At 55.6% G+C, this 16,612-nt stretch overlaps 36 non-coding genes across 36 annotated transcripts; all 36 read left to right on the top strand.

Moving 5' to 3' along the window:
• Positions 1-209: 209 nt before the first annotated feature.
• On the top strand, positions 210-325 carry LOC142298001 (U5 spliceosomal RNA). The gene has a single exon (XR_012752219.1). It is a non-coding gene; the product is annotated as a U5 spliceosomal RNA (small nuclear RNA).
• A 345-nt stretch (positions 326-670) lies between these two features.
• On the top strand, positions 671-786 carry LOC142298000 (U5 spliceosomal RNA). Its single transcript, XR_012752218.1, has one exon. It is a non-coding gene; the product is annotated as a U5 spliceosomal RNA (small nuclear RNA).
• A 347-nt stretch (positions 787-1,133) lies between these two features.
• On the top strand, positions 1,134-1,249 carry LOC142297859 (U5 spliceosomal RNA). The gene has a single exon (XR_012752125.1). It is a non-coding gene; the product is annotated as a U5 spliceosomal RNA (small nuclear RNA).
• Positions 1,250-1,593: 344 nt separating this feature from the next.
• Positions 1,594-1,709, top strand: LOC142297998 (U5 spliceosomal RNA). The gene has a single exon (XR_012752217.1). It is a non-coding gene; the product is annotated as a U5 spliceosomal RNA (small nuclear RNA).
• A 345-nt stretch (positions 1,710-2,054) lies between these two features.
• Positions 2,055-2,170, top strand: LOC142297997 (U5 spliceosomal RNA). Its single transcript, XR_012752216.1, has one exon. It is a non-coding gene; the product is annotated as a U5 spliceosomal RNA (small nuclear RNA).
• A 345-nt stretch (positions 2,171-2,515) lies between these two features.
• LOC142297996 (U5 spliceosomal RNA) lies at positions 2,516-2,631 on the top strand. Its single transcript, XR_012752215.1, has one exon. It is a non-coding gene; the product is annotated as a U5 spliceosomal RNA (small nuclear RNA).
• Positions 2,632-2,978: 347 nt separating this feature from the next.
• LOC142297858 (U5 spliceosomal RNA) lies at positions 2,979-3,094 on the top strand. Its single transcript, XR_012752124.1, has one exon. It is a non-coding gene; the product is annotated as a U5 spliceosomal RNA (small nuclear RNA).
• A 344-nt stretch (positions 3,095-3,438) lies between these two features.
• Positions 3,439-3,554, top strand: LOC142297995 (U5 spliceosomal RNA). The gene has a single exon (XR_012752214.1). It is a non-coding gene; the product is annotated as a U5 spliceosomal RNA (small nuclear RNA).
• Positions 3,555-3,899: 345 nt separating this feature from the next.
• On the top strand, positions 3,900-4,015 carry LOC142297994 (U5 spliceosomal RNA). The gene has a single exon (XR_012752213.1). It is a non-coding gene; the product is annotated as a U5 spliceosomal RNA (small nuclear RNA).
• Positions 4,016-4,360: 345 nt separating this feature from the next.
• On the top strand, positions 4,361-4,476 carry LOC142297993 (U5 spliceosomal RNA). The gene has a single exon (XR_012752212.1). It is a non-coding gene; the product is annotated as a U5 spliceosomal RNA (small nuclear RNA).
• Positions 4,477-4,821: 345 nt separating this feature from the next.
• On the top strand, positions 4,822-4,937 carry LOC142297992 (U5 spliceosomal RNA). The gene has a single exon (XR_012752211.1). It is a non-coding gene; the product is annotated as a U5 spliceosomal RNA (small nuclear RNA).
• Positions 4,938-5,282: 345 nt separating this feature from the next.
• On the top strand, positions 5,283-5,398 carry LOC142297991 (U5 spliceosomal RNA). Its single transcript, XR_012752210.1, has one exon. It is a non-coding gene; the product is annotated as a U5 spliceosomal RNA (small nuclear RNA).
• Positions 5,399-5,743: 345 nt separating this feature from the next.
• Positions 5,744-5,859, top strand: LOC142297988 (U5 spliceosomal RNA). The gene has a single exon (XR_012752207.1). It is a non-coding gene; the product is annotated as a U5 spliceosomal RNA (small nuclear RNA).
• A 345-nt stretch (positions 5,860-6,204) lies between these two features.
• On the top strand, positions 6,205-6,320 carry LOC142297987 (U5 spliceosomal RNA). The gene has a single exon (XR_012752206.1). It is a non-coding gene; the product is annotated as a U5 spliceosomal RNA (small nuclear RNA).
• Positions 6,321-6,665: 345 nt separating this feature from the next.
• LOC142297979 (U5 spliceosomal RNA) lies at positions 6,666-6,781 on the top strand. The gene has a single exon (XR_012752198.1). It is a non-coding gene; the product is annotated as a U5 spliceosomal RNA (small nuclear RNA).
• A 345-nt stretch (positions 6,782-7,126) lies between these two features.
• On the top strand, positions 7,127-7,242 carry LOC142297967 (U5 spliceosomal RNA). The gene has a single exon (XR_012752186.1). It is a non-coding gene; the product is annotated as a U5 spliceosomal RNA (small nuclear RNA).
• A 345-nt stretch (positions 7,243-7,587) lies between these two features.
• On the top strand, positions 7,588-7,703 carry LOC142297955 (U5 spliceosomal RNA). Its single transcript, XR_012752181.1, has one exon. It is a non-coding gene; the product is annotated as a U5 spliceosomal RNA (small nuclear RNA).
• A 345-nt stretch (positions 7,704-8,048) lies between these two features.
• Positions 8,049-8,164, top strand: LOC142297944 (U5 spliceosomal RNA). The gene has a single exon (XR_012752180.1). It is a non-coding gene; the product is annotated as a U5 spliceosomal RNA (small nuclear RNA).
• Positions 8,165-8,509: 345 nt separating this feature from the next.
• On the top strand, positions 8,510-8,625 carry LOC142297675 (U5 spliceosomal RNA). Its single transcript, XR_012751951.1, has one exon. It is a non-coding gene; the product is annotated as a U5 spliceosomal RNA (small nuclear RNA).
• A 345-nt stretch (positions 8,626-8,970) lies between these two features.
• On the top strand, positions 8,971-9,086 carry LOC142297932 (U5 spliceosomal RNA). Its single transcript, XR_012752179.1, has one exon. It is a non-coding gene; the product is annotated as a U5 spliceosomal RNA (small nuclear RNA).
• A 345-nt stretch (positions 9,087-9,431) lies between these two features.
• On the top strand, positions 9,432-9,547 carry LOC142297606 (U5 spliceosomal RNA). The gene has a single exon (XR_012751884.1). It is a non-coding gene; the product is annotated as a U5 spliceosomal RNA (small nuclear RNA).
• A 345-nt stretch (positions 9,548-9,892) lies between these two features.
• Positions 9,893-10,008, top strand: LOC142297921 (U5 spliceosomal RNA). The gene has a single exon (XR_012752172.1). It is a non-coding gene; the product is annotated as a U5 spliceosomal RNA (small nuclear RNA).
• Positions 10,009-10,353: 345 nt separating this feature from the next.
• LOC142297909 (U5 spliceosomal RNA) lies at positions 10,354-10,469 on the top strand. The gene has a single exon (XR_012752171.1). It is a non-coding gene; the product is annotated as a U5 spliceosomal RNA (small nuclear RNA).
• Positions 10,470-10,814: 345 nt separating this feature from the next.
• Positions 10,815-10,930, top strand: LOC142297674 (U5 spliceosomal RNA). Its single transcript, XR_012751950.1, has one exon. It is a non-coding gene; the product is annotated as a U5 spliceosomal RNA (small nuclear RNA).
• Positions 10,931-11,275: 345 nt separating this feature from the next.
• Positions 11,276-11,391, top strand: LOC142297898 (U5 spliceosomal RNA). The gene has a single exon (XR_012752163.1). It is a non-coding gene; the product is annotated as a U5 spliceosomal RNA (small nuclear RNA).
• A 345-nt stretch (positions 11,392-11,736) lies between these two features.
• LOC142297605 (U5 spliceosomal RNA) lies at positions 11,737-11,852 on the top strand. The gene has a single exon (XR_012751883.1). It is a non-coding gene; the product is annotated as a U5 spliceosomal RNA (small nuclear RNA).
• Positions 11,853-12,197: 345 nt separating this feature from the next.
• LOC142297886 (U5 spliceosomal RNA) lies at positions 12,198-12,313 on the top strand. The gene has a single exon (XR_012752152.1). It is a non-coding gene; the product is annotated as a U5 spliceosomal RNA (small nuclear RNA).
• A 345-nt stretch (positions 12,314-12,658) lies between these two features.
• LOC142297875 (U5 spliceosomal RNA) lies at positions 12,659-12,774 on the top strand. Its single transcript, XR_012752141.1, has one exon. It is a non-coding gene; the product is annotated as a U5 spliceosomal RNA (small nuclear RNA).
• A 345-nt stretch (positions 12,775-13,119) lies between these two features.
• LOC142297864 (U5 spliceosomal RNA) lies at positions 13,120-13,235 on the top strand. The gene has a single exon (XR_012752130.1). It is a non-coding gene; the product is annotated as a U5 spliceosomal RNA (small nuclear RNA).
• A 345-nt stretch (positions 13,236-13,580) lies between these two features.
• LOC142297853 (U5 spliceosomal RNA) lies at positions 13,581-13,696 on the top strand. The gene has a single exon (XR_012752119.1). It is a non-coding gene; the product is annotated as a U5 spliceosomal RNA (small nuclear RNA).
• Positions 13,697-14,041: 345 nt separating this feature from the next.
• Positions 14,042-14,157, top strand: LOC142297840 (U5 spliceosomal RNA). The gene has a single exon (XR_012752109.1). It is a non-coding gene; the product is annotated as a U5 spliceosomal RNA (small nuclear RNA).
• A 345-nt stretch (positions 14,158-14,502) lies between these two features.
• LOC142297559 (U5 spliceosomal RNA) lies at positions 14,503-14,618 on the top strand. The gene has a single exon (XR_012751839.1). It is a non-coding gene; the product is annotated as a U5 spliceosomal RNA (small nuclear RNA).
• A 345-nt stretch (positions 14,619-14,963) lies between these two features.
• LOC142297673 (U5 spliceosomal RNA) lies at positions 14,964-15,079 on the top strand. Its single transcript, XR_012751949.1, has one exon. It is a non-coding gene; the product is annotated as a U5 spliceosomal RNA (small nuclear RNA).
• A 345-nt stretch (positions 15,080-15,424) lies between these two features.
• Positions 15,425-15,540, top strand: LOC142297829 (U5 spliceosomal RNA). The gene has a single exon (XR_012752098.1). It is a non-coding gene; the product is annotated as a U5 spliceosomal RNA (small nuclear RNA).
• Positions 15,541-15,885: 345 nt separating this feature from the next.
• Positions 15,886-16,001, top strand: LOC142297604 (U5 spliceosomal RNA). Its single transcript, XR_012751882.1, has one exon. It is a non-coding gene; the product is annotated as a U5 spliceosomal RNA (small nuclear RNA).
• Positions 16,002-16,346: 345 nt separating this feature from the next.
• LOC142297817 (U5 spliceosomal RNA) lies at positions 16,347-16,462 on the top strand. The gene has a single exon (XR_012752087.1). It is a non-coding gene; the product is annotated as a U5 spliceosomal RNA (small nuclear RNA).
• The last annotated feature ends 150 nt before the right edge of the window (positions 16,463-16,612 follow it).

Below are 16,612 nucleotides of genomic sequence, written 5' to 3'. Positions count from 1 at the left end.
AAGCTCGTTTGAAGGGGTGACCCTCTGGTGGAAAGGAGGGCTCAGAGAAGGGAGCAGCCTGGGGAAGATGGCCTCTCGCCGGGCTGGCTGTGTGGTACCGTTTGGTTTAGCCATCATCAACCCCCTGCCTCCCCTTTTCTAGGAGGTCTCCCCGGGCCAAGTGAGGGCTGCGGCCAGGGTGTTAGGTCGGGAGGAGGCCCTTGCCTGATATACTCTGGTTTCTCTTCAGAACGTAAAAATCTTTCGCCTTTTACTAAAGATTTCCGTGGAGAGGAGCAAAACTGAGTTTTATGGCAATTTTTGCATGCTCCAGCTTGCTGGGGTTTCCTTCTTTGGGTTGAACGACAGAATGAGCGGGAGGTGGCTGTAGTGGGAGGCTGACTCCTGTGGCTGCTGCTGGGAGGGAGGCGGTTCTCATTTGAATATTGTGGCCATGGACGGCCCGCTTTTTGGGGAGCAGGAAGCTCGTTTGAAGGGGTGACCCTCTGGTGGAAAGGAGGGCTCAGAGAAGGGAGCAGCCTGGGGAAGATGGCCTCTCGCCGGGCTGGCTGTGTGGTACCGTTTGGTTTAGCCATCATCAACCCCCTGCCTCCCCTTTTCTAGGAGGTCTCCCCGGGCCAAGTGAGGGCTGCGGCCAGGGTGTTAGGTCGGGAGGAGGCCCTTGCCTGATATACTCTGGTTTCTCTTCAGAACGTAAAAATCTTTCGCCTTTTACTAAAGATTTCCGTGGAGAGGAGCAAAACTGAGTTTTATGGCAATTTTTGCATGCTCCAGCTTGCTGGGGTTTCCTTCTTTGGGTTGAACGACAGAATGAGCGGGAGGTGGCTGTAGTGGGAGGCTGACTCCTGTGGCTGCTGCTGGGAGGGAGGCGGTCCTCATTTGAATATTGTGGCCATGGACGGCCCGCTTTTTGGGGAGCAGGAAGCTCGTTTGAAGGGGTGACCCTCTGGTGGAAAGGAGGGCTCAGAGAAGGGAGCAGCCTGGGGAAGATGGCCTCTCGCCGGGCTGGCTGTGTGGTACCGTTTGGTTTAGCCATCATCAACCCCCTGCCTCCCCTTTTTTCTAGGAGGTCTCCCCGGGCCAAGTGAGGGCTGCGGCCAGGGTGTTAGGTCGGGAGGAGGCCCTTGCCTGATATACTCTGGTTTCTCTTCAGAACGTAAAAACCTTTCGCCTTTTACTAAAGATTTCCGTGGAGAGGAGCAAAACTGAGTTTTATGGCAATTTTTGCATGCTCCAGCTTGAGGGGTTTCCTTCTTTGGGTTGAACGACAGAATGAGCGGGAGGTGGCTGTAGTGGGAGGCTGACTCCTGTGGCTGCTGCTGGGAGGGAGGCGGTCCTCATTTGAATATTGTGGCCATGGACGGCCCGCTTTTTGGGGAGCAGGAAGCTCGTTTGAAGGGGTGACCCTCTGGTGGAAAGGAGGGCTCAGAGAAGGGAGCAGCCTGGGGAAGATGGCCTCTCGCCGGGCTGGCTGTGTGGTACCGTTTGGTTTAGCCATCATCAACCCCCTGCCTCCCCTTTTCTAGGAGGTCTCCCCGGGCCAAGTGAGGGCTGCGGCCAGGGTGTTAGGTCGGGAGGAGGCCCTTGCCTGATATACTCTGGTTTCTCTTCAGAACGTAAAAATCTTTCGCCTTTTACTAAAGATTTCCGTGGAGAGGAGCAAAACTGAGTTTTATGGCAATTTTTGCATGCTCCAGCTTGCTGGGGTTTCCTTCTTTGGGTTGAACGACAGAATGAGCGGGAGGTGGCTGTAGTGGGAGGCTGACTCCTGTGGCTGCTGCTGGGAGGGAGGCGGTCCTCATTTGAATATTGTGGCCATGGACGGCCCGCTTTTTGGGGAGCAGGAAGCTCGTTTGAAGGGGTGACCCTCTGGTGGAAAGGAGGGCTCAGAGAAGGGAGCAGCCTGGGGAAGATGGCCTCTTGCCGGGCTGGCTGTGTGGTACCGTTTGGTTTAGCCATCATCAACCCCCTGCCTCCCCTTTTCTAGGAGGTCTCCCCGGGCCAAGTGAGGGCTGCGGCCAGGGTGTTAGGTCGGGAGGAGGCCCTTGCCTGATATACTCTGGTTTCTCTTCAGAACGTAAAAATCTTTCGCCTTTTACTAAAGATTTCCGTGGAGAGGAGCAAAACTGAGTTTTATGGCAATTTTTGCATGCTCCAGCTTGCTGGGGTTTCCTTCTTTGGGTTGAACGACAGAATGAGCGGGAGCTGGCTGTAGTGGGAGGCTGACTCCTGTGGCTGCTGCTGGGAGGGAGGCGGTCCTCATTTGAATATTGTGGCCATGGACGGCCCGCTTTTTGGGGAGCAGGAAGCTCGTTTGAAGGGGTGACCCTCTGGTGGAAAGGAGGGCTCAGAGAAGGGAGCAGCCTGGGGAAGATGGCCTCTCGCCGGGCTGGCTGTGTGGTACTGTTTGGTTTAGCCATCATCAACCCCCTGCCTCCCCTTTTCTAGGAGGTCTCCCCGGGCCAAGTGAGGGCTGCGGCCAGGGTGTTAGGTCGGGAGGAGGCCCTTGCCTGATATACTCTGGTTTCTCTTCAGAACGTAAAAATCTTTCGCCTTTTACTAAAGATTTCCGTGGAGAGGAGCAAAACTGAGTTTTATGGCAATTTTTGCATGCTCCAGCTTGCTGGGGTTTCCTTCTTTGGGTTGAACGACAGAATGAGCGGGAGGTGGCTGTAGTGGGAGGCTGACTCCTGTGGCTGCTGCTGGGAGGGAGGCGGTCCTCATTTGAATATTGTGGCCATGGACGGCCCGCTTTTTGGGAAGCAGGAAGCTCGTTTGAAGGGGTGACCCTCTGGTGGAAAGGAGGGCTCAGAGAAGGGAGCAGCCTGGGGAAGATGGCCTCTCGCCGGGCTGGCTGTGTGGTACCGTTTGGTTTAGCCATCATCAACCCCCTGCCTCCCCTTTTTTCTAGGAGGTCTCCCCGGGCCAAGTGAGGGCTGCGGCCAGGGTGTTAGGTCGGGAGGAGGCCCTTGCCTGATATACTCTGGTTTCTCTTCAGAACGTAAAAACCTTTCGCCTTTTACTAAAGATTTCCGTGGAGAGGAGCAAAACTGAGTTTTATGGCAATTTTTGCATGCTCCAGCTTGAGGGGTTTCCTTCTTTGGGTTGAACGACAGAATGAGCGGGAGGTGGCTGTAGTGGGAGGCTGACTCCTGTGGCTGCTGCTGGGAGGGAGGCGGTCCTCATTTGAATATTGTGGCCATGGACGGCCCGCTTTTTGGGGAGCAGGAAGCTCGTTTGAAGGGGTGACCCTCTGGTGGAAAGGAGGGCTCAGAGAAGGGAGCAGCCTGGGGAAGATGGCCTCTCGCCGGGCTGGCTGTGTGGTACCGTTTGGTTTAGCCATCATCAACCCCCTGCCTCCCCTTTTCTAGGAGGTCTCCCCGGGCCAAGTGAGGGCTGCGGCCAGGGTGTTAGGTCGGGAGGAGGCCCTTGCCTGATATACTCTGGTTTCTCTTCAGAACGTAAAAATCTTTCGCCTTTTACTAAAGATTTCCGTGGAGAGGAGCAAAACTGAGTTTTATGGCAATTTTTGCATGCTCCAGCTTGCTGGGGTTTCCTTCTTTGGGTTGAACGACAGAATGAGCGGGAGGTGGCTGTAGTGGGAGGCTGACTCCTGTGGCTGCTGCTGGGAGGGAGGCGGTCCTCATTTGAATATTGTGGCCATGGACGGCCCGCTTTTTGGGGAGCAGGAAGCTCGTTTGAAGGGGTGACCCTCTGGTGGAAAGGAGGGCTCAGAGAAGGGAGCAGCCTGGGGAAGATGGCCTCTTGCCGGGCTGGCTGTGTGGTACCGTTTGGTTTAGCCATCATCAACCCCCTGCCTCCCCTTTTCTAGGAGGTCTCCCCGGGCCAAGTGAGGGCTGCGGCCAGGGTGTTAGGTCGGGAGGAGGCCCTTGCCTGATATACTCTGGTTTCTCTTCAGAACGTAAAAATCTTTCGCCTTTTACTAAAGATTTCCGTGGAGAGGAGCAAAACTGAGTTTTATGGCAATTTTTGCATGCTCCAGCTTGCTGGGGTTTCCTTCTTTGGGTTGAACGACAGAATGAGCGGGAGCTGGCTGTAGTGGGAGGCTGACTCCTGTGGCTGCTGCTGGGAGGGAGGCGGTCCTCATTTGAATATTGTGGCCATGGACGGCCCGCTTTTTGGGGAGCAGGAAGCTCGTTTGAAGGGGTGACCCTCTGGTGGAAAGGAGGGCTCAGAGAAGGGAGCAGCCTGGGGAAGATGGCCTCTCGCCGGGCTGGCTGTGTGGTACTGTTTGGTTTAGCCATCATCAACCCCCTGCCTCCCCTTTTCTAGGAGGTCTCCCCGGGCCAAGTGAGGGCTGCGGCCAGGGTGTTAGGTCGGGAGGAGGCCCTTGCCTGATATACTCTGGTTTCTCTTCAGAACGTAAAAATCTTTCGCCTTTTACTAAAGATTTCCGTGGAGAGGAGCAAAACTGAGTTTTATGGCAATTTTTGCATGCTCCAGCTTGCTGGGGTTTCCTTCTTTGGGTTGAACGACAGAATGAGCGGGAGGTGGCTGTAGTGGGAGGCTGACTCCTGTGGCTGCTGCTGGGAGGGAGGCGGTCCTCATTTGAATATTGTGGCCATGGACGGCCCGCTTTTTGGGAAGCAGGAAGCTCGTTTGAAGGGGTGACCCTCTGGTGGAAAGGAGGGCTCAGAGAAGGGAGCAGCCTGGGGAAGATGGCCTCTCGCCGGGCTGGCTGTGTGGTACCGTTTGGTTTAGCCATCATCAACCCCCTGCCTCCCCTTTTCTAGGAGGTCTCCCCGGGCCAAGTGAGGGCTGCGGCCAGGGTGTTAGGTCGGGAGGAGGCCCTTGCCTGATATACTCTGGTTTCTCTTCAGAACGTAAAAATCTTTCGCCTTTTACTAAAGATTTCCGTGGAGAGGAGCAAAACTGAGTTTTATGGCAATTTTTGCATGCTCCAGCTTGCTGGGGTTTCCTTCTTTGGGTTGAACGACAGAATGAGCGGGAGGTGGCTGTAGTGGGAGGCTGACTCCTGTGGCTGCTGCTGGGAGGGAGGCGGTCCTCATTTGAATATTGTGGCCATGGATGGCCCGCTTTTTGGGGAGCAGGAAGCTCGTTTGAAGGGGTGACCCTCTGGTGGAAAGGAGGGCTCAGAGAAGGGAGCAGCCTGGGGAAGATGGCCTCTCACCGGGCTGGCTGTGTGGTACCGTTTGGTTTAGCCATCATCAACCCCCTGCCTCCCCTTTTCTAGGAGGTCTCCCCGGGCCAAGTGAGGGCTGCGGCCAGGGTGTTAGGTCGGGAGGAGGCCCTTGCCTGATATACTCTGGTTTCTCTTCAGAACGTAAAAATCTTTCGCCTTTTACTAAAGATTTCCGTGGAGAGGAGCAAAACTGAGTTTTATGGCAATTTTTGCATGCTCCAGCTTGCTGGGGTTTCCTTCTTTGGGTTGAACGACAGAATGAGCGGGAGGTGGCTGTAGTGGGAGGCTGACTCCTGTGGCTGCTGCTGGGAGGGAGGCGGTCCTCATTTGAATATTGTGGCCATGGACGGCCCGCTTTTTGGGGAGCAGGAAGCTCGTTTGAAGGGGTGACCCTCTGGTGGAAAGGAGGGCTCAGAGAAGGGAGCAGCCTGGGGAAGATGGCCTCTCGCCGGGCTGGCTGTTTGGTACCGTTTGGTTTAGCCATCATCAACCCCCTGCCTCCCCTTTTCTAGGAGGTCTCCCCGGGCCAAGTGAGGGCTGCGGCCAGGGTGTTAGGTCGGGAGGAGGCCCTTGCCTGATATACTCTGGTTTCTCTTCAGAACGTAAAAATCTTTCGCCTTTTACTAAAGATTTCCGTGGAGAGGAGCAAAACTGAGTTTTATGGCAATTTTTGCATGCTCCAGCTTGCTGGGGTTTCCTTCTTTGGGTTGAACGACAGAATGAGCGGGAGGTGGCTGTAGTGGGAGGCTGACTCCTGTGGCTGCTGCTGGGAGGGAGGCGGTCCTCATTTGAATATTGTGGCCATGGACGGCCCGCTTTTTGGGGAGCAGGAAGCTCGTTTGAAGGGGTGACCCTCTGGTGGAAAGGAGGGCTCAGAGAAGGGAGCAGCCTGGGGAAGATGGCCTCTCGCCGGGCTGGCTGTGTGGTACCGTTTGGTTTAGCCATCATCAACCCCCTGCCTCCCCTTTTCTAGGAGGTCTCCCCGGGCCAAGTGAGGGCTGCGGCCAGGGTGTTAGGTCGGGAGGAGGCCCTTGCCTGATATACTCTGGTTTCTCTTCAGAACGTAAAAATCTTTCGCCTTTTACTAAAGATTTCCGTGGAGAGGAGCAAAACTGAGTTTTATGGCAATTTTTGCATGCTCCAGCTTGCTGGGGTTTCCTTCTTTGGGTTGAACGACAGAATGAGCGGGAGGTGGCTGTAGTGGGAGGCTGACTCCTGTGGCTGCTGCTGGGAGGGAGGCGGTCCTCATTTGAATATTGTGGCCATGGACGGCCCGCTTTTTGGGGAGCAGGAAGCTCGTTTGAAGGGGTGACCCTCTGGTGGAAAGGAGGGCTCAGAGAAGGGAGCAGCCTGGGGAAGATGGCCTCTCGCCGGGCTGGCTGTGTGGTACCGTTTGGTTTAGCCATCATCAACCCCCTGCCTCCCCTTTTCTAGGAGGTCTCCCCGGGCCAAGTGAGGGCTGCGGCCAGGGTGTTAGGTCGGGAGGAGGCCCTTGCCTGATATACTCTGGTTTCTCTTCAGAACGTAAAAATCTTTCGCCTTTTACTAAAGATTTCCGTGGAGAGGAGCAAAACTGAGTTTTATGGCAATTTTTGCATGCTCCAGCTTGCTGGGGTTTCCTTCTTTGGGTTGAACGACAGAATGAGCGGGAGCTGGCTGTAGTGGGAGGCTGACTCCTGTGGCTGCTGCTGGGAGGGAGGCGGTCCTCATTTGAATATTGTGGCCATGGACGGCCCGCTTTTTGGGGAGCAGGAAGCTCGTTTGAAGGGGTGACCCTCTGGTGGAAAGGAGGGCTCAGAGAAGGGAGCAGCCTGGGGAAGATGGCCTCTCGCCGGGCTGGCTGTGTGGTACTGTTTGGTTTAGCCATCATCAACCCCCTGCCTCCCCTTTTCTAGGAGGTCTCCCCGGGCCAAGTGAGGGCTGCGGCCAGGGTGTTAGGTCGGGAGGAGGCCCTTGCCTGATATACTCTGGTTTCTCTTCAGAACGTAAAAATCTTTCGCCTTTTACTAAAGATTTCCGTGGAGAGGAGCAAAACTGAGTTTTATGGCAATTTTTGCATGCTCCAGCTTGCTGGGGTTTCCTTCTTTGGGTTGAACGACAGAATGAGCGGGAGGTGGCTGTAGTGGGAGGCTGACTCCTGTGGCTGCTGCTGGGAGGGAGGCGGTCCTCATTTGAATATTGTGGCCATGGACGGCCCGCTTTTTGGGAAGCAGGAAGCTCGTTTGAAGGGGTGACCCTCTGGTGGAAAGGAGGGCTCAGAGAAGGGAGCAGCCTGGGGAAGATGGCCTCTCGCCGGGCTGGCTGTGTGGTACCGTTTGGTTTAGCCATCATCAACCCCCTGCCTCCCCTTTTCTAGGAGGTCTCCCCGGGCCAAGTGAGGGCTGCGGCCAGGGTGTTAGGTCGGGAGGAGGCCCTTGCCTGATATACTCTGGTTTCTCTTCAGAACGTAAAAATCTTTCGCCTTTTACTAAAGATTTCCGTGGAGAGGAGCAAAACTGAGTTTTATGGCAATTTTTGCATGCTCCAGCTTGCTGGGGTTTCCTTCTTTGGGTTGAACGACAGAATGAGCGGGAGGTGGCTGTAGTGGGAGGCTGACTCCTGTGGCTGCTGCTGGGAGGGAGGCGGTCCTCATTTGAATATTGTGGCCATGGATGGCCCGCTTTTTGGGGAGCAGGAAGCTCGTTTGAAGGGGTGACCCTCTGGTGGAAAGGAGGGCTCAGAGAAGGGAGCAGCCTGGGGAAGATGGCCTCTCACCGGGCTGGCTGTGTGGTACCGTTTGGTTTAGCCATCATCAACCCCCTGCCTCCCCTTTTCTAGGAGGTCTCCCCGGGCCAAGTGAGGGCTGCGGCCAGGGTGTTAGGTCGGGAGGAGGCCCTTGCCTGATATACTCTGGTTTCTCTTCAGAACGTAAAAATCTTTCGCCTTTTACTAAAGATTTCCGTGGAGAGGAGCAAAACTGAGTTTTATGGCAATTTTTGCATGCTCCAGCTTGCTGGGGTTTCCTTCTTTGGGTTGAACGACAGAATGAGCGGGAGGTGGCTGTAGTGGGAGGCTGACTCCTGTGGCTGCTGCTGGGAGGGAGGCGGTCCTCATTTGAATATTGTGGCCATGGACGGCCCGCTTTTTGGGGAGCAGGAAGCTCGTTTGAAGGGGTGACCCTCTGGTGGAAAGGAGGGCTCAGAGAAGGGAGCAGCCTGGGGAAGATGGCCTCTCGCCGGGCTGGCTGTTTGGTACCGTTTGGTTTAGCCATCATCAACCCCCTGCCTCCCCTTTTCTAGGAGGTCTCCCCGGGCCAAGTGAGGGCTGCGGCCAGGCTGTTAGGTCGGGAGGAGGCCCTTGCCTGATATACTCTGGTTTCTCTTCAGAACGTAAAAATCTTTCGCCTTTTACTAAAGATTTCCGTGGAGAGGTGCAAAACTGAGTTTTATGGCAATTTTTGCATGCTCCAGCTTGCTGGGGTTTCCTTCTTTGGGTTGAACGACAGAATGAGCGGGAGGTGGCTGTAGTGGGAGGCTGACTCCTGTGGCTGCTGCTGGGAGGGAGGCGGTCCTCATTTGAATATTGTGGCCATGGACTGCCCGCTTTTTGGGGAGCAGGAAGCTCGTTTGAAGGGGTGACCCTCTGGTGGAAAGGAGGGCTCAGAGAAGGGAGCAGCCTGGGGAAGATGGCCTCTCGCCGGGCTGGCTGTGTGGTACCGTTTGGTTTAGCCATCATCAACCCCCTGCCTCCCCTTTTCTGGGAGGTCTCCCCGGGCCAAGTGAGGGCTGCGGCCAGGGTGTTAGGTCGGGAGGAGGCCCTTGCCTGATATACTCTGGTTTCTCTTCAGAACGTAAAAATCTTTCGCCTTTTACTAAAGATTTCCGTGGAGAGGAGCAAAACTGAGTTTTATGGCAATTTTTGCATGCTCCAGCTTGCTGGGGTTTCCTTCTTTGGGTTGAACGACAGAATGAGCGGGAGGTGGCTGTAGTGGGAGGCTGACTCCTGTGGCTGCTGCTGGGAGGGAGGCGGTCCTCATTTGAATATTGTGGCCATGGACGGCCCGCTTTTTGGGGAGCAGGAAGCTCGTTTGAAGGGGTGACCCTCTGGTGGAAAGGAGGGCTCAGAGAAGGGAGCAGCCTGGGGAAGATGGCCTCTCGCCGGGCTGGCTGTGTGGTACCGTTTGGTTTAGCCATCATCAACCCCCTGCCTCCCCTTTTCTAGGAGGTCTCCCCGGGCCAAGTGAGGGCTGCGGCCAGGGTGTTAGGTCGGGAGGAGGCCCTTGCCTGATATACTCTGGTTTCTCTTCAGAACGTAAAAATCTTTCGCCTTTTACTAAAGATTTCCGTGGAGAGGAGCAAAACTGAGTTTTATGGCAATTTTTGCATGTTCCAGCTTGCTGGGGTTTCCTTCTTTGGGTTGAACGACAGAATGAGCGGCAGGTGGCTGTAGTGGGAGGCTGACTCCTGTGGCTGCTGCTGGGAGGGAGGCGGTCCTCATTTGAATATTGTGGCCATGGACGGCCCGCTTTTTGGGGAGCAGGAAGCTCGTTTGAAGGGGTGACCCTCTGGTGGAAAGGAGGGCTCAGAGAAGGGAGCAGCCTGGGGAAGATGGCCTCTCGCCGGGCTGGCTGTGTGGTACCGTTTGGTTTAGCCGTCATCAACCCCCTGCCTCCCCTTTTCTAGGAGGTCTCCCCGGGCCAAGTGAGGGCTGCGGCCAGGGTGTTAGGTCGGGAGGAGGCCCTTGCCTGATATACTCTGGTTTCTCTTCAGAACGTAAAAATCTTTCGCCTTTTACTAAAGATTTCCGTGGAGAGGAGCAAAACTGAGTTTTATGGCAATTTTTGCATGCTCCAGCTTGCTGGGGTTTCCTTCTTTGGGTTGAACGACAGAATGAGCGGGAGGTGGCTGTAGTGGGAGGCTGACTCCTGTGGCTGCTGCTGGGAGGGAGGCGGTCCTCATTTGAATATTGTGGCCATGGATGGCCCGCTTTTTGGGGAGCAGGAAGCTCGTTTGAAGGGGTGACCCTCTGGTGGAAAGGAGGGCTCAGAGAAGGGAGCAGCCTGGGGAAGATGGCCTCTCACCGGGCTGGCTGTGTGGTACCGTTTGGTTTAGCCATCATCAACCCCCTGCCTCCCCTTTTCTAGGAGGTCTCCCCGGGCCAAGTGAGGGCTGCGGCCAGGGTGTTAGGTCGGGAGGAGGCCCTTGCCTGATATACTCTGGTTTCTCTTCAGAACGTAAAAATCTTTCGCCTTTTACTAAAGATTTCCGTGGAGAGGAGCAAAACTGAGTTTTATGGCAATTTTTGCATGCTCCAGCTTGCTGGGGTTTCCTTCTTTGGGTTGAACGACAGAATGAGCGGGAGGTGGCTGTAGTGGGAGGCTGACTCCTGTGGCTGCTGCTGGGAGGGAGGCGGTCCTCATTTGAATATTGTGGCCATGGACGGCCCGCTTTTTGGGGAGCAGGAAGCTCGTTTGAAGGGGTGACCCTCTGGTGGAAAGGAGGGCTCAGAGAAGGGAGCAGCCTGGGGAAGATGGCCTCTCGCCGGGCTGGCTGTTTGGTACCGTTTGGTTTAGCCATCATCAACCCCCTGCCTCCCCTTTTCTAGGAGGTCTCCCCGGGCCAAGTGAGGGCTGCGGCCAGGCTGTTAGGTCGGGAGGAGGCCCTTGCCTGATATACTCTGGTTTCTCTTCAGAACGTAAAAATCTTTCGCCTTTTACTAAAGATTTCCGTGGAGAGGTGCAAAACTGAGTTTTATGGCAATTTTTGCATGCTCCAGCTTGCTGGGGTTTCCTTCTTTGGGTTGAACGACAGAATGAGCGGGAGGTGGCTGTAGTGGGAGGCTGACTCCTGTGGCTGCTGCTGGGAGGGAGGCGGTCCTCATTTGAATATTGTGGCCATGGACTGCCCGCTTTTTGGGGAGCAGGAAGCTCGTTTGAAGGGGTGACCCTCTGGTGGAAAGGAGGGCTCAGAGAAGGGAGCAGCCTGGGGAAGATGGCCTCTCGCCGGGCTGGCTGTGTGGTACCGTTTGGTTTAGCCATCATCAACCCCCTGCCTCCCCTTTTCTGGGAGGTCTCCCCGGGCCAAGTGAGGGCTGCGGCCAGGGTGTTAGGTCGGGAGGAGGCCCTTGCCTGATATACTCTGGTTTCTCTTCAGAACGTAAAAATCTTTCGCCTTTTACTAAAGATTTCCGTGGAGAGGAGCAAAACTGAGTTTTATGGCAATTTTTGCATGCTCCAGCTTGCTGGGGTTTCCTTCTTTGGGTTGAACGACAGAATGAGCGGGAGGTGGCTGTAGTGGGAGGCTGACTCCTGTGGCTGCTGCTGGGAGGGAGGCGGTCCTCATTTGAATATTGTGGCCATGGACGGCCCGCTTTTTGGGGAGCAGGAAGCTCGTTTGAAGGGGTGACCCTCTGGTGGAAAGGAGGGCTCAGAGAAGGGAGCAGCCTGGGGAAGATGGCCTCTCGCCGGGCTGGCTGTGTGGTACCGTTTGGTTTAGCCATCATCAACCCCCTGCCTCCCCTTTTCTAGGAGGTCTCCCCGGGCCAAGTGAGGGCTGCGGCCAGGGTGTTAGGTCGGGAGGAGGCCCTTGCCTGATATACTCTGGTTTCTCTTCAGAACGTAAAAATCTTTCGCCTTTTACTAAAGATTTCCGTGGAGAGGAGCAAAACTGAGTTTTATGGCAATTTTTGCATGTTCCAGCTTGCTGGGGTTTCCTTCTTTGGGTTGAACGACAGAATGAGCGGCAGGTGGCTGTAGTGGGAGGCTGACTCCTGTGGCTGCTGCTGGGAGGGAGGCGGTCCTCATTTGAATATTGTGGCCATGGACGGCCCGCTTTTTGGGGAGCAGGAAGCTCGTTTGAAGGGGTGACCCTCTGGTGGAAAGGAGGGCTCAGAGAAGGGAGCAGCCTGGGGAAGATGGCCTCTCGCCGGGCTGGCTGTGTGGTACCGTTTCGTTTAGCCGTCATCAACCCCCTGCCTCCCCTTTTCTAGGAGGTCTCCCCGGGCCAAGTGAGGGCTGCGGCCAGGGTGTTAGGTCGGGAGGAGGCCCTTGCCTGATATACTCTGGTTTCTCTTCAGAACGTAAAAATCTTTCGCCTTTTACTAAAGATTTCCGTGGAGAGGAGCAAAACTGAGTTTTATGGCAATTTTTGCATGCTCCAGCTTGCTGGGGTTTCCTTCTTTGGGTTGAACGACAGAATGAGCGGGAGGTGGCTGTAGTGGGAGGCTGACTCCTGTGGCTGCTGCTGGGAGGGAGGCGGTGCTCATTTGAATATTGTGGCCATGGACGGCCCGCTTTTTGGGGAGCAGGAAGCTCGTTTGAAGGGGTGACCCTCTGGTGGAAAGGAGGGCTCAGAGAAGGGAGCAGCCTGGGGAAGATGGCCTCTCGCCGGGCTGGCTGTGTGGTACCGTTTGGTTTAGCCATCATCAACCCCCTGCCTCCCCTTTTCTAGGAGGTCTCCCCGGGCCAAGTGAGGGCTGCGGCCAGGGTGTTAGGTCGGGAGGAGGCCCTTGCCTGATATACTCTGGTTTCTCTTCAGAACGTAAAAATCTTTCGCCTTTTACTAAAGATTTCCGTGGAGAGGAGCAAAACTGAGTTTTATGGCAATTTTTGCATGCTCCAGCTTGCTGGGGTTTCCTTCTTTGGGTTGAACGACAGAATGAGCGGGAGGTGGCTGTAGTGGGAGGCTGACTCCTGTGGCTGCTGCTGGGAGGGAGGCGGTCCTCATTTGAATATTGTGGCCATGGACGGCCCGCTTTTTGGGGAGCAGGAAGCTCGTTTGAAGGGGTGACCCTCTGGTGGAAAGGAGGGCTCAGAGAAGGGAGCAGCCTGGGGAAGATGGCCTCTCGCCGGGCTGGCTGTGTGGTACCGTTTGGTTTAGCCATCATCAACCCCCTGCCTCCCCTTTTCTAGGAGGTCTCCCCGGGCCAAGTGAGGGCTGCGGCCAGGGTGTTAGGTCGGGAGGAGGCCCTTGCCTGATATACTCTGGTTTCTCTTCAGAACGTAAAAATCTTTCGCCTTTTACTAAAGATTTCCGTGGAGAGGAGCAAAACTGAGTTTTATGGCAATTTTTGCATGCTCCAGCTTGCTGGGGTTTCCTTCTTTGGGTTGAACGACAGAATGAGCGGGAGCTGGCTGTAGTGGGAGGCTGACTCCTGTGGCTGCTGCTGGGAGGGAGGCGGTCCTCATTTGAATATTGTGGCCATGGACGGCCCGCTTTTTGGGGAGCAGGAAGCTCGTTTGAAGGGGTGACCCTCTGGTGGAAAGGAGGGCTCAGAGAAGGGAGCAGCCTGGGGAAGATGGCCTCTCGCCGGGCTGGCTGTGTGGTACTGTTTGGTTTAGCCATCATCAACCCCCTGCCTCCCCTTTTCTAGGAGGTCTCCCCGGGCCAAGTGAGGGCTGCGGCCAGGGTGTTAGGTCGGGAGGAGGCCCTTGCCTGATATACTCTGGTTTCTCTTCAGAACGTAAAAATCTTTCGCCTTTTACTAAAGATTTCCGTGGAGAGGAGCAAAACTGAGTTTTATGGCAATTTTTGCATGCTCCAGCTTGCTGGGGTTTCCTTCTTTGGGTTGAACGACAGAATGAGCGGGAGGTGGCTGTAGTGGGAGGCTGACTCCTGTGGCTGCTGCTGGGAGGGAGGCGGTCCTCATTTGAATATTGTGGCCATGGACGGCCCGCTTTTTGGGAAGCAGGAAGCTCGTTTGAAGGGGTGACCCTCTGGTGGAAAGGAGGGCTCAGAGAAGGGAGCAGCCTGGGGAAGATGGCCTCTCGCCGGGCTGGCTGTGTGGTACCGTTTGGTTTAGCCATCATCAACCCCCTGCCTCCCCTTTTCTAGGAGGTCTCCCCGGGCCAAGTGAGGGCTGCGGCCAGGGTGTTAGGTCGGGAGGAGGCCCTTGCCTGATATACTCTGGTTTCTCTTCAGAACGTAAAAATCTTTCGCCTTTTACTAAAGATTTCCGTGGAGAGGAGCAAAACTGAGTTTTATGGCAATTTTTGCATGCTCCAGCTTGCTGGGGTTTCCTTCTTTGGGTTGAACGACAGAATGAGCGGGAGGTGGCTGTAGTGGGAGGCTGACTCCTGTGGCTGCTGCTGGGAGGGAGGCGGTCCTCATTTGAATATTGTGGCCATGGATGGCCCGCTTTTTGGGGAGCAGGAAGCTCGTTTGAAGGGGTGACCCTCTGGTGGAAAGGAGGGCTCAGAGAAGGGAGCAGCCTGGGGAAGATGGCCTCTCACCGGGCTGGCTGTGTGGTACCGTTTGGTTTAGCCATCATCAACCCCCTGCCTCCCCTTTTCTAGGAGGTCTCCCCGGGCCAAGTGAGGGCTGCGGCCAGGGTGTTAGGTCGGGAGGAGGCCCTTGCCTGATATACTCTGGTTTCTCTTCAGAACGTAAAAATCTTTTGCCTTTTACTAAAGATTTCCGTGGAGAGGAGCAAAACTGAGTTTTATGGCAATTTTTGCATGCTCCAGCTTGCTGGGGTTTCCTTCTTTGGGTTGAACGACAGAATGAGCGGGAGGTGGCTGTAGTGGGAGGCTGACTCCTGTGGCTGCTGCTGGGAGGGAGGCGGTCCTCATTTGAATATTGTGGCCATGGACGGCCCGCTTTTTGGGGAGCAGGAAGCTCGTTTGAAGGGGTGACCCTCTGGTGGAAAGGAGGGCTCAGAGAAGGGAGCAGCCTGGGGAAGATGGCCTCTCGCCGGGCTGGCTGTTTGGTACCGTTTGGTTTAGCCATCATCAACCCCCTGCCTCCCCTTTTCTAGGAGGTCTCCCCGGGCCAAGTGAGGGCTGCGGCCAGGCTGTTAGGTCGGGAGGAGGCCCTTGCCTGATATACTCTGGTTTCTCTTCAGAACGTAAAAATCTTTCGCCTTTTACTAAAGATTTCCGTGGAGAGGTGCAAAACTGAGTTTTATGGCAATTTTTGCATGCTCCAGCTTGCTGGGGTTTCCTTCTTTGGGTTGAACGACAGAATGAGCGGGAGGTGGCTGTAGTGGGAGGCTGACTCCTGTGGCTGCTGCTGGGAGGGAGGCGGTCCTCATTTGAATATTGTGGCCATGGACTGCCCGCTTTTTGGGGAGCAGGAAGCTCGTTTGAAGGGGTGACCCTCTGGTGGAAAGGAGGGCTCAGAGAAGGGAGCAGCCTGGGGAAGATGGCCTCTCGCCGGGCTGGCTGTGTGGTACCGTTTGGTTTAGCCATCATCAACCCCCTGCCTCCCCTTTTCTGGGAGGTCTCCCCGGGCCAAGTGAGGGCTGCGGCCAGGGTGTTAGGTCGGGAGGAGGCCCTTGCCTGATATACTCTGGTTTCTCTTCAGAACGTAAAAATCTTTCGCCTTTTACTAAAGATTTCCGTGGAGAGGAGCAAAACTGAGTTTTATGGCAATTTTTGCATGCTCCAGCTTGCTGGGGTTTCCTTCTTTGGGTTGAACGACAGAATGAGCGGGAGGTGGCTGTAGTGGGAGGCTGATTCCTGTGGCTGCTGCTGGGAGGGAGGCGGTCCTCATTTGAATATTGTGGCCATGGACGGCCCGCTTTTTGGGGAGCAGGAAGCTCGTTTGAAGGGGTGACCCTCTGGTGGAAAGGAGGGCTCAGAGAAGGGAGCAGCCTGGGGAAGATGGCCTCTCGCCGGGCTGGCTGTGTGGTACCGTTTGGTTTAGCCATCATCAACCCCCTGCCTCCCCTTTTCTAGGAGGTCTCCCCGGGCCAAGTGAGGGCTGCGGCCAGGGTGTTAGGTCGGGAGGAGGCCCTTGCCTGATATACTCTGGTTTCTCTTCAGAACGTAAAAATCTTTCGCCTTTTACTAAAGATTTCCGTGGAGAGGAGCAAAACTGAGTTTTATGGCAATTTTTGCATGTTCCAGCTTGCTGGGGTTTCCTTCTTTGGGTTGAACGACAGAATGAGCGGCAGGTGGCTGTAGTGGGAGGCTGACTCCTGTGGCTGCTGCTGGGAGGGAGGCGGTCCTCATTTGAATATTGTGGCCATGGACGGCCCGCTTTTTGGGGAGCAGGAAGCTCGTTTGAAGGGGTGACCCTCTGGTGGAAAGGAGGGCTCAGAGAAGGGAGCAGCCTGGGGAAGATGGCCTCTCGCCAGGCTGGCTGTGTGGTACCGTTTGGTTTAGCCGTCATCAACCCCCTGCCTCCCCTTTTCTAGGAGGTCTCCCCGGGCCAAGTGAGGGCTGCGGCCAGGGTGTTAGGTCGGGAGGAGGCCCTTGCCTGATATACTCTGGTTTCTCTTCAGAACGTAAAAATCTTTCGCCTTTTACTAAAGATTTCCGTGGAGAGGAGCAAAACTGAGTTTTATGGCAATTTTTGCATGCTCCAGCTTGCTGGGGTTTCTTTCTTTGGGTTGAACGACAGAATGAGCGGGAGGTGGCTGTAGTGGGAGGCTGACTCCTGTGGCTGCTGCTGGGAGGGAGGCGGTCCTCATTTGAATATTGTGGCCATGGACGGCCCGCTTTTTGGGGAGCAGGAAGCTCGTTTGAAG

This window comes from Anomaloglossus baeobatrachus, chromosome 3, assembly GCF_048569485.1.
Source record: "Anomaloglossus baeobatrachus isolate aAnoBae1 chromosome 3, aAnoBae1.hap1, whole genome shotgun sequence".
Lineage (NCBI taxonomy): Eukaryota > Metazoa > Chordata > Amphibia > Anura > Aromobatidae > Anomaloglossus > Anomaloglossus baeobatrachus.
This window is presented reverse-complemented; position numbering and strand designations above follow the sequence as displayed.